Genomic DNA, 9,155 nt, shown 5'->3' on the forward strand with positions numbered 1-9,155 from the left:
AAAAAAGAGAGAGAGAGAGAGAGAGAGAGAGAGAGAGGTTGGTGTTGACATGAATGTCAATCTATTTTATGTTTTATGTTCAAACTGACCAGATCCAACCTCTCACACCTACCCTACAATGTCGTTTTCAAAATGCACAAACATACCATTGGAATCTTAAAACTATGAGATAAGGCAAGATTAATTCAAAACAATGTGAATAAATAAGCAATACATTTGACAAAGAAATCTGAATGCTAAAGGGTTATTAAAGGCTTGAACATCTTTAATTATAGTTCTACTTGATCAAAAGTGATCTGGAGCTTTAAAAAAAAAAACAGCTGTTGCATTAACATCTCATCACATCAAATATGTGACAAGTGAGTCACACTTCATGGTTGAGTTGTTGCTTCCTGATAAGTAATTTATCCAACTGTAAAAACACTTCAGATTCTTGTTTGGTCTCTTCCTCTTTTATAGCTTCTCTAAGCTTTTAAGTGTTTCAGTGGACTGCTTCTTGTTCATAGTATGTTCTAGAAAATCAAGGAGGATGACTCACTTATTATCCCACCGCCCCCCACCAAACCAAGTCAGTCACCATAACATTGTTTTGTTTTTTTTGCCCTTGAACTTCATAGGCTTTGGAGAAGTGTGACACCAGATTGAAGCTTGATTTCTGAAAAATTAAAAAAAAATATGTCCTTGTTTCATCCCCTGTCACCAGATTGGAACAAAAAAATATATATCCAAAATCTCCCATATTCTGTGATGCATTGTAGCTGCAGCCATTGTGCAGCAAGCTCACAATAAAGTTATGTCCATTTTTGCATTACTTTCTGTTTGATCAAGTTTAGCATTGTAGAAGATGAAACAGCAGCTCCACAAGAACCGAAGAGATAGGAGTCATGTACCAAAACGTCCCAGTTGATTTGGGTGGAAATTGACCTCTGTAATTGTTTGTATTATTAGTAGTTTTTCTAGAAGAATATAAGGTTACTATTAATTAGTACACACACACACACACACACACATACATACATATATACAACTGGAACCAACTGGAAATAGCCTGGGCAATTACAGTATAAATTAATTGCACATATGATGCCATGGTATTCTGGACTGTTACTAAACAATGAAATTGACTATAGCCTGGAAAGCTGCCACCAATTTTTCATCCTCATTACACATCAGTAGGTCAGATAACCACATATAGGCTCCTTTGTTAATTTAATGCATCAAGGAAATAGAATTAAATTTTCTGTATATAAGACTATTATATTGTTCCTATGTTACAAAAGCAGTGAGATTCTGTATGATCAAGAAGCTTGCTTTGCAACCGCATGGTTTCAGGTTCAACCCCACCGTGCAGCACTTTGGGCAAGTGTCTTCTGCTAAAGCCCTTGGTGGATTAATACCTTGTGAATGAATTTGGAAGCTATTTTGTGAACGTGTGTGCCTTTGTGTTTGTGCTGCCTGACTGGCACCCGTGCCAGTGGTACGTAAAAAGCACCATCTGAATGTGGTCAATGCCAGTGCCCCCCGACTGGCTCCTATGCCAGTGGCATGTAAAAAGCACCCACTACACTCTCAGAGTGGTTGGCGTTAGGAAGGGCATCCCGTTGTAGAAACCTTGCCAGATCAAATTGGAGCTTGGTGCAGCCTACTGGCTTGCCAATCCTGTCAAACCATCCCACCCATGCCAGCATGGAAAATTGATGTTAAACGATGATGATGATGTTCAAATGCTGCCTATTACCTTTCATCCTTTAGGTCTCAATAAAATAAGCACTAGTTGAGCACTAGGATCGACGTAATTAACTAGGCCCCTGCCCACTCAAAATTTCAGGCCTTGTCCCTATAGTAGGAAAATTTATTATTATTTGCTCTCACTTCAGTAGACACCCTTCCTTCATTTTGAGTTGGAAAAAAGTCATTGTGGCATAGTATGAATAGTTAATTTGGTTAGTTTGTTTATAGTTCATTAGAAGTTTGTTATTGCTTTATTGTTTGGATAAATAATTAACTAAGGATAGGAATAAAAAAATGTAGCTTATTTTTCTATCTGTAGTAATTACATTAAACTATAATTAATAATTTAGTTATGTATGTTATTAAAACATACATAAAAATTATTAAGGTCGTTGGAATGTTGCTGTTGTTTAACCATAGGCCTGTGCTCAAAGGTGTTCAAGCCATGACTATCATGTCTTCTATTCATAATGATTCTGGCTATATTGTCTGTGTCCTTCTTCGTTATTTAGCTTCCTTGTTGGTGAGCCCCAATCCAGTAGAACTGTGATCAAAGGTATTTCAGCTATGGCTGCCTTTGTCTATTATTCAGACATTGTGCATCTAGGACTACATTATTCAAAGTGTCCTTTTTTATAGGAGGAAGGGTAGCGTTTTTTTATGCTTTTCAGGATTTCCGAGACTGATGTTGGGAAGGGAGGAAAGTCTTCAGATCAAAGATCGGGTCTGAATGCATGCGATGTGAACCCTGCTGAAAGAACCCAGACACTAGGTGGTACTTTTAAACTTGGCAAGAAAATAAGGTCACTATCATGCAGTGGAGGAGAAGTCACCCTTAGATCACACTCTACCATTTTAATATGAGTAGAACACATTATGGCCCTGATTAAAAGAAGGCATAGTTGTGGTTGGAACACCTTTTGGCCCTGAGTTTGTTCTGTCTGAGCTGATCTGGGACTAAACAACATCTTCACAATTGAATGTTAGCAGATTCCACCACCTTCTATTATCAGCTGTTGGATGCTGTTATACACCAGTGGTTCTCAACTACAAGCCATATGATCCTTGTGGGGGGAGATAAGATTTTTGTTGTTAAAATTTATCTGTAATGAATTGGTTATACTTCTTCAATGCACAAAATGTTTTAAATTATTTTATACAATTCCTAATAATAGGTGCAGGCATGACTGTGTGGTAAGAAGCTGGCAGAATCGTTAGCACACTGGGCAAAATGCTTAGCGGTATTTCATCAGCCGTTATGTTCTGAGTTCAAATTCCGCCGAGGTCGACTTTGCCTTTCATCCTTTCGGGGTCGATTAAATAAGTACCCGTTATACACTAGGGTCGATATAATCGACTTAATCCGTTTGTATGTCCTTGTTTGTCCCCTCTGTGTGTAGCCCCTTGTGGGCAGTAAAGAAATAAGAAGCTCACTTTCCAACTACATGGTTCCAGGTTCAGTCCCACTGTCTGACACCTTGGGCAAGTGTCTTCTACTCTAACCTCAGGTCGACCAAAGCCTTGTGAGTGAATTTGATAGATGGAAACTGAAAGAAGCCCATTGTATATGTATATATTTATGTGTGTGTGTATCTTTGTGTATCTGTGTTTGTCTCCCTCGCCATCACTTGGCAACTGATTCTGGTGTGTTTACATCCCTGTAACTTAGCAGTCTGGCAAAAATGACCGATAGAATAAGTACTACAATAAGTCCTGAGGTTGATTTCTTCAACTTAAAACCCTTTAAGGTGGTGCTCCAGCATGGTCGCAGTCAAATGACTGGAACAAGTAAAAGAGTGGATTTTTTTTTTTTATGTATATATATTGAATGGCTTATGGCGGTCCAGGAAAGTGAAATAGGAATTAAACGGATCCATAAACAAAAATGGTGCGAACCACTGTTATACACTCAGCCACTCTGCACTTCCTTGTGTTGTAGTTTTCAAATGATGCCAACCCAGAGGCTAGCTGGGCAGGCCTACATTTCCTCTGAATGGGATGCTAATCCATCAAGGAGTTACTCATCTTACAGTTAAGTGGACAACATAAACCTATATAAAATAATAATAAAAATAAAAAATAAAAAAAAGAAATGCAAATAAATGAAAAATAAAAATAAAAATAAAAGTTGACCCAGTAAAATTTTGACCCTTTCTGAAATTGTTTCCTCATTTAGACATTGCATTTCCTCATTAGTTTAAAAATTGTTCAGATGGGTTTTCACTACTAATTAATAGTTTATTAGTCACACAAACGGATAAATTTGCAGCTAGCCAGAACAAAAAAAAAAAAAAAAAAAAAGTTTGGAGTATATTGCTGGCATATCCAGAGTACTTGTCTTTCTATGTAGACACAACTACATGTATAAACTGTTGTTGACAATTAAGTTTCAATTAAAGAAATAGCTATTACATGACCTCTGTTCTCCTGTTTCTGACCTCAAATTACGTACTGAGCTCCTCTTTAGTAGGCACCAGCGTCGTTACATCGTTCGTTATCAAGGCGAATAGAATTCATTTAACTACTAATAGTAGTAGTCTCTTCAGTTCGAGTAAAAACACTTGTGCAATTTTTCTGCTGAGCATCCTGCACAGATAATTCGTTTATATAGTGATTGTTCTGCTACATGTCCGACTGATATCGAAGCGATTCCAGAACAAGATGGAGTGTTTTGCTCAAGAACACAACGCACCACCCAGACCTGATCTGGCAACCATGAGTGCAACACCCTAACCTCTAGGCCACCCTAACCTCTAGGCCACCCTAACCTCTAGGCCACCCTCACTCAAAAAAAAAAAATTTTTTTTAATTGGTACCTGTTGTAAATATATAGTAGGTAGGTGGTCATGTTTTTGACATCTCTTTCAAATAGTCGTGGTCCTGTAAATCAAATCCATTCTGTGACCTGTCATTATTTAAGACAGGGGGTTCTCAACCATTTTTCATCTACGAACCCCCTTTAATTACTATTTTGTTTTATTCTGTAGCCGTTTGATAGTTAAAAACTAGTTTTTTAGATACTGTGGTATGACGTCAGCGACTGGGGAGCTGACCGGAAGAGGAAGAAGGGCAGAGGGAGCTTTGATCGGGATTTCGTGCCCTTTTTTGAACGGGGCTGTTGTCAAGAGAGGACGTGCGAAACGACGGTCTAGGTTTGGGAGAAGCAGCTGCTATTCCTAGTGTTCTTCGGGTCGGGGCAAGCTTCGAGGATCACACATTAACTTGTATAGGTGGAATTATGTAAAATGTTAGAGACAGAAACCTGGCTGTTTCTTGCAAAATATACCAACACATACATCTAAAGGACCATTCAAAAAATATTGTGGATCCCCAGTTTACTATTTTGTTGTGCAAACCCCCCAAAATTTTATATGGACCCTGGTTGAGCACCACTGATCTAAAGACTACATTAGCTAATGTCTCCTTTTACTGTTGTTATTGTGATTTAATTCTAGATCAGCTCTAATCTATCATATTTATGACTAAGAAGTGTACCAAACATAACTGCCTAGTCTTTTAATCAAATCCAATATATCATGGACTGTATAATCTAACAGGTTCTTTACTGTTGTTTAGCCCTAGGTCAGTTTGACCTAGTAACCACAATCAAAAAGTATTTCAGCTGAGAAAGATGCTGTTTTTTCTTCATGCATGTGTCTCTTAGATCAGGGGTTTTCAAACTGTGGTCCGCGGACCACAGGGGGGGGGGGTCTGTGGACAGCAAATACTTTTTATGGGCAATTTGATTTTATATATGTTTTTTAATCGAAATCTTTTTAATTGACAATAAACCTATTTTGTTAAATACTGTTAAATAAATAAATGTAAAAATATATGTTTTTTAAGCAAATATTTATGTATAAATTTCATAAGCGTTTATAAGGGGGTCCCTAAGGTAAAGCCTGAAATATAAAGGGGTCCGCAAGTCAAAAAGTTTGAAAGCCCCTGTCTTAGATTATCTAATGATCTTCCTTTTTTAAAGATTCTAATATGCGATTTGATGGAGATATAGCTGCTATTTCTAGCATGTCGGATTATCACGTGTGGCCTCCCTTGTTGACTGGTACTGTTATTTTTATAATTTTTCCCTAGAAAGACGCCAAGCCTGCAGAACTGTTAGCATGCCAGACAAAATGTTTAGTAGTATTTCATCTGGCTTTACGTTCCGAGTTCAAATGCTGTCGAGGTTAACTTAGCCTTTCGTCCTTTCAGAGTCAATAAAATAAATACCGGTCATGTACTTCTTGATGTAATTGACTTCCATCCTGCCCCCTCAGAATTTCAGGCCTTGTGCTAAAACTTGAAAGAAAGTATTATCTATCCCCAGACTTGGGGGGGGGGGGGCTTGATCGCTGACTCTCTTTCATCATCCACTGTCCTGTTGAATATAAACCGATGTGTGGGCGATTGCAGTGAAGGGGAAACCTTCTCATCATCATCATCTTCTCTTTAAATAATAAGTCGATTGTTATAATAAGAAAATTAAAGCAAAAACAAAACGAAAACAAACATCGGTTGGTCTGTTGATAGGAAGAATTTATATTGACAGTAACTAATGAAGGGGGGGGGTTGTATTGTCATTTAATTCTCTCGAGTTCTGTATAGAGTTTGAAGTTGCCCTGACATGCTGCCAGTTTCTCAGACAGGAATACACTGGACATATTGTGTATTTGTGTGTGTGTGTGTGTCCCGGCTTAGAAGACTGGTGGTCATTGTTATTGTACCACTGGTTAGACTTCCCATTTTTCTCTCTCTCTCTCTCTCTTTATCACAGTCATCATCTTACCATGCAATTGTCCATGCTTGCGAAGGTTAGACAGAAGTTATTCAGGCTGATCTTCTATGGCCTGGTGCCCTTCCTGTCAACAACCCTAATCTATTTACAAGTAAAGCAATGTGTGTGTGTGTGTGTGTGTGTACATGCATACACACACACACACACACACACACATACAGGGAAAGAGAGGGGATAGTGTTAGACAGAAGTGGGAGACCTAGATAGAGCCTAAAGTTCACATGTAGCCTTTGCAATCCTTAATTGCTGCCTTCTGGATGAAGTTTGAATTATTTTTTGCCTAAGAAATACATTTTTGATTAATTACATAGTATTATATTTCATTCATTAAATACATAATTATATCATTAAAAAAAGGTCAGTTTTATTTCTTAGTTTAATATATTTATTATGTTTGTATTTTCATAGTAAATGTAATTACACTTTCCCATACATTTAATTACAATTTTCTTTATATTACATTTACTTGAATGTTGTGTTTGAATAATTAAGATTTCCTGTATTTATGCAAGGGTATATAATAAACTAGGATAGAGGGTGTATATAAAGTAGGGTGTTTATATTTGAGGGTTTATAGACTAGGAGGGTATTAAGTAGCTTATAGTAGAGTTCAGTTTATGTTGGTGTGTTCATCTTTTTCTACCCTTTCTTTTACCTTCTGTTGTGTGTGTGTGTGTGTGTGTGTGTGTGTGTGTACGGAGGGGTAAATATTCAGTTTTCATCCACCTTTAATGTTATCTCAGCTGTTTTAGGCACCACCACCTTTATTTTCTCTTTTTCACTCTTTCTCTTTCCCTCTTCCCCCTCCTCTCTCTCCCCCCTCACCCTTCTCACTGCCTACCTGCCTTTTGTCCCTTTTCTCTGTCTCTAATTCTACCTACCTACCTGCCTACCTGTCTCCCCTGTAGAATAGAAGAGTTCTTCCCAGAGCTTAATATATTCCTCAAATATATCCACTCCACCCTTCCCTCCTCGCCACCTCCTCCTCCTCCTTTATCTTTTTATTTCGTTTATTTATGACATTTCTAAAATGAGGTCTGAACTGGTGGAAATGTTGAATGGAGGGGTGAGACCAACCAGTCATCTGATGGAGATTTGGATGTAGGAGGTTAGCAAATGAGTCATTCCTTTGTGAGTGTAGCAGCCTCAACTTATTTTTTAAAGCCTGGTAGTTTCAGAGTGTCCTCTTTTCCAAAGTGGAACAAATTAAACTTATCTTCATATAGAAGCATATTGTTCTTTTCCACTCATTGGACAACAGCAAACAGATCCGGTTGAAGGCATCTCAATCTCTAAAAAATTTGTTACAATATTTTATGTCATGCAAAAATATAATCAATTTACTGCGCATAAATTTTAACAACAAAATTTTATATGCACCCCAGGGGTCTTATAAATCCCAGTTAAGGACCACTGCTCTAACCCTTTAACATTCATATTATTCTGTCAAGTGTAATGCTTATTATGTATTCACGTTGTTTTCATTTAATCATGCATTATCTTGTAGCTTTGAGATTTCAGTGTTGAGATGGTTTATTTTTTAAAATGACATTGTAGGTTAGACATGAGGGGCCAGATCTGGACGGTTAGAAGATAAAACAAGTAGAATATTTGGGCCAGATATGGCCAGTTGAAATGTCTTTTTGATATCAACCCACCTGTGACCATACCTTCTATGATAGAAACTTCCTGATTGAAAAGTGATCTAAATTAAAACCTTCCACCAAAATTCCGTGTCAATTTATGTTCCAAACGCAACAAGCTGGCAGAATAGTTAGCACGCCGGGCGAAATGCTTAGCGGTATTTCGTCTGCCGTTACATTCTGAGTTCAAATCCCGCCGAGGTCGACTTTGCCTTTCATCCTTTCAGGGTTGATAAATTAAGTACCAGTTACACACTGGGATCGATGTAATCGACTTAATCCCTTTGTCTGTCCTTGTTTGTCCCCTCTATGTTTAGCCCCTTGTGGGCAATAAAGAAATAAGAATTTTGTTTATCTTTGTTTTGAGTTCAAATTCTGCTGAAGTCAACTTTGCCTTTAATCCTTCTGGGGTCAATGTAATCAACTTACCCTTCCCTCAAAATTGCAGGCCTTGTGCCAAATTTTAAAATTTATATTCCAAATACCAACTTAACAATGACAGTTATTTTACTAAATTCTTCATTGTTTTCGAAATTAGTTGTAACAAAAGGCAGTGTTTCAACAGAAATATGGTAACAAAAAGGTTAAAAATGGGAAGGTTTTGCAAGTTGGAATCAGTGGTCTCAGGTGGATTGCCATCAATAGGATTAAACTGACTTTTTAAACCTGACTCTAATCAGCAATGACTATACCCAGGTTCCAATTGTTCTTGTTTTTCATTGAAATCTTCCAGTTGTATCACTTGGTGCTTAACTTTTCCTTGTACCCCCTCCTTCCATCTTTATCACCTTCCACCTGTCCATGAAAGGAACAGGTTACCTGTTACTAACGATGATGATAGTGGTGATGCAATTAGTAAGTAATTTCCTGTTAATGAGGTAACTTCTAATTAGGTCTTCTACACTGCCAGCACTTTACTACTACTACGACGACGACGACTATTTCAGCGGTATGAATTAGTTTGTTTAAATAACCCCCCCCCTCCA

General features: G+C 37.7%; 1 protein-coding gene across 4 annotated transcripts in view; it reads left to right on the plus strand.

Annotated features, from left to right (window-relative positions):
• Positions 1-9,155, plus strand: part of LOC106870408 (cytohesin-1) — a 149,344-nt gene that overhangs the window by 67,502 nt on the left and 72,687 nt on the right. The gene's annotated exons all lie outside the window — the stretch shown is intronic.

Source organism: Octopus bimaculoides, chromosome 23 (assembly GCF_046866305.1).
Source record: "Octopus bimaculoides isolate indiv1 chromosome 23, ASM4686630v1, whole genome shotgun sequence".
Lineage (NCBI taxonomy): Eukaryota > Metazoa > Mollusca > Cephalopoda > Octopoda > Octopodidae > Octopus > Octopus bimaculoides.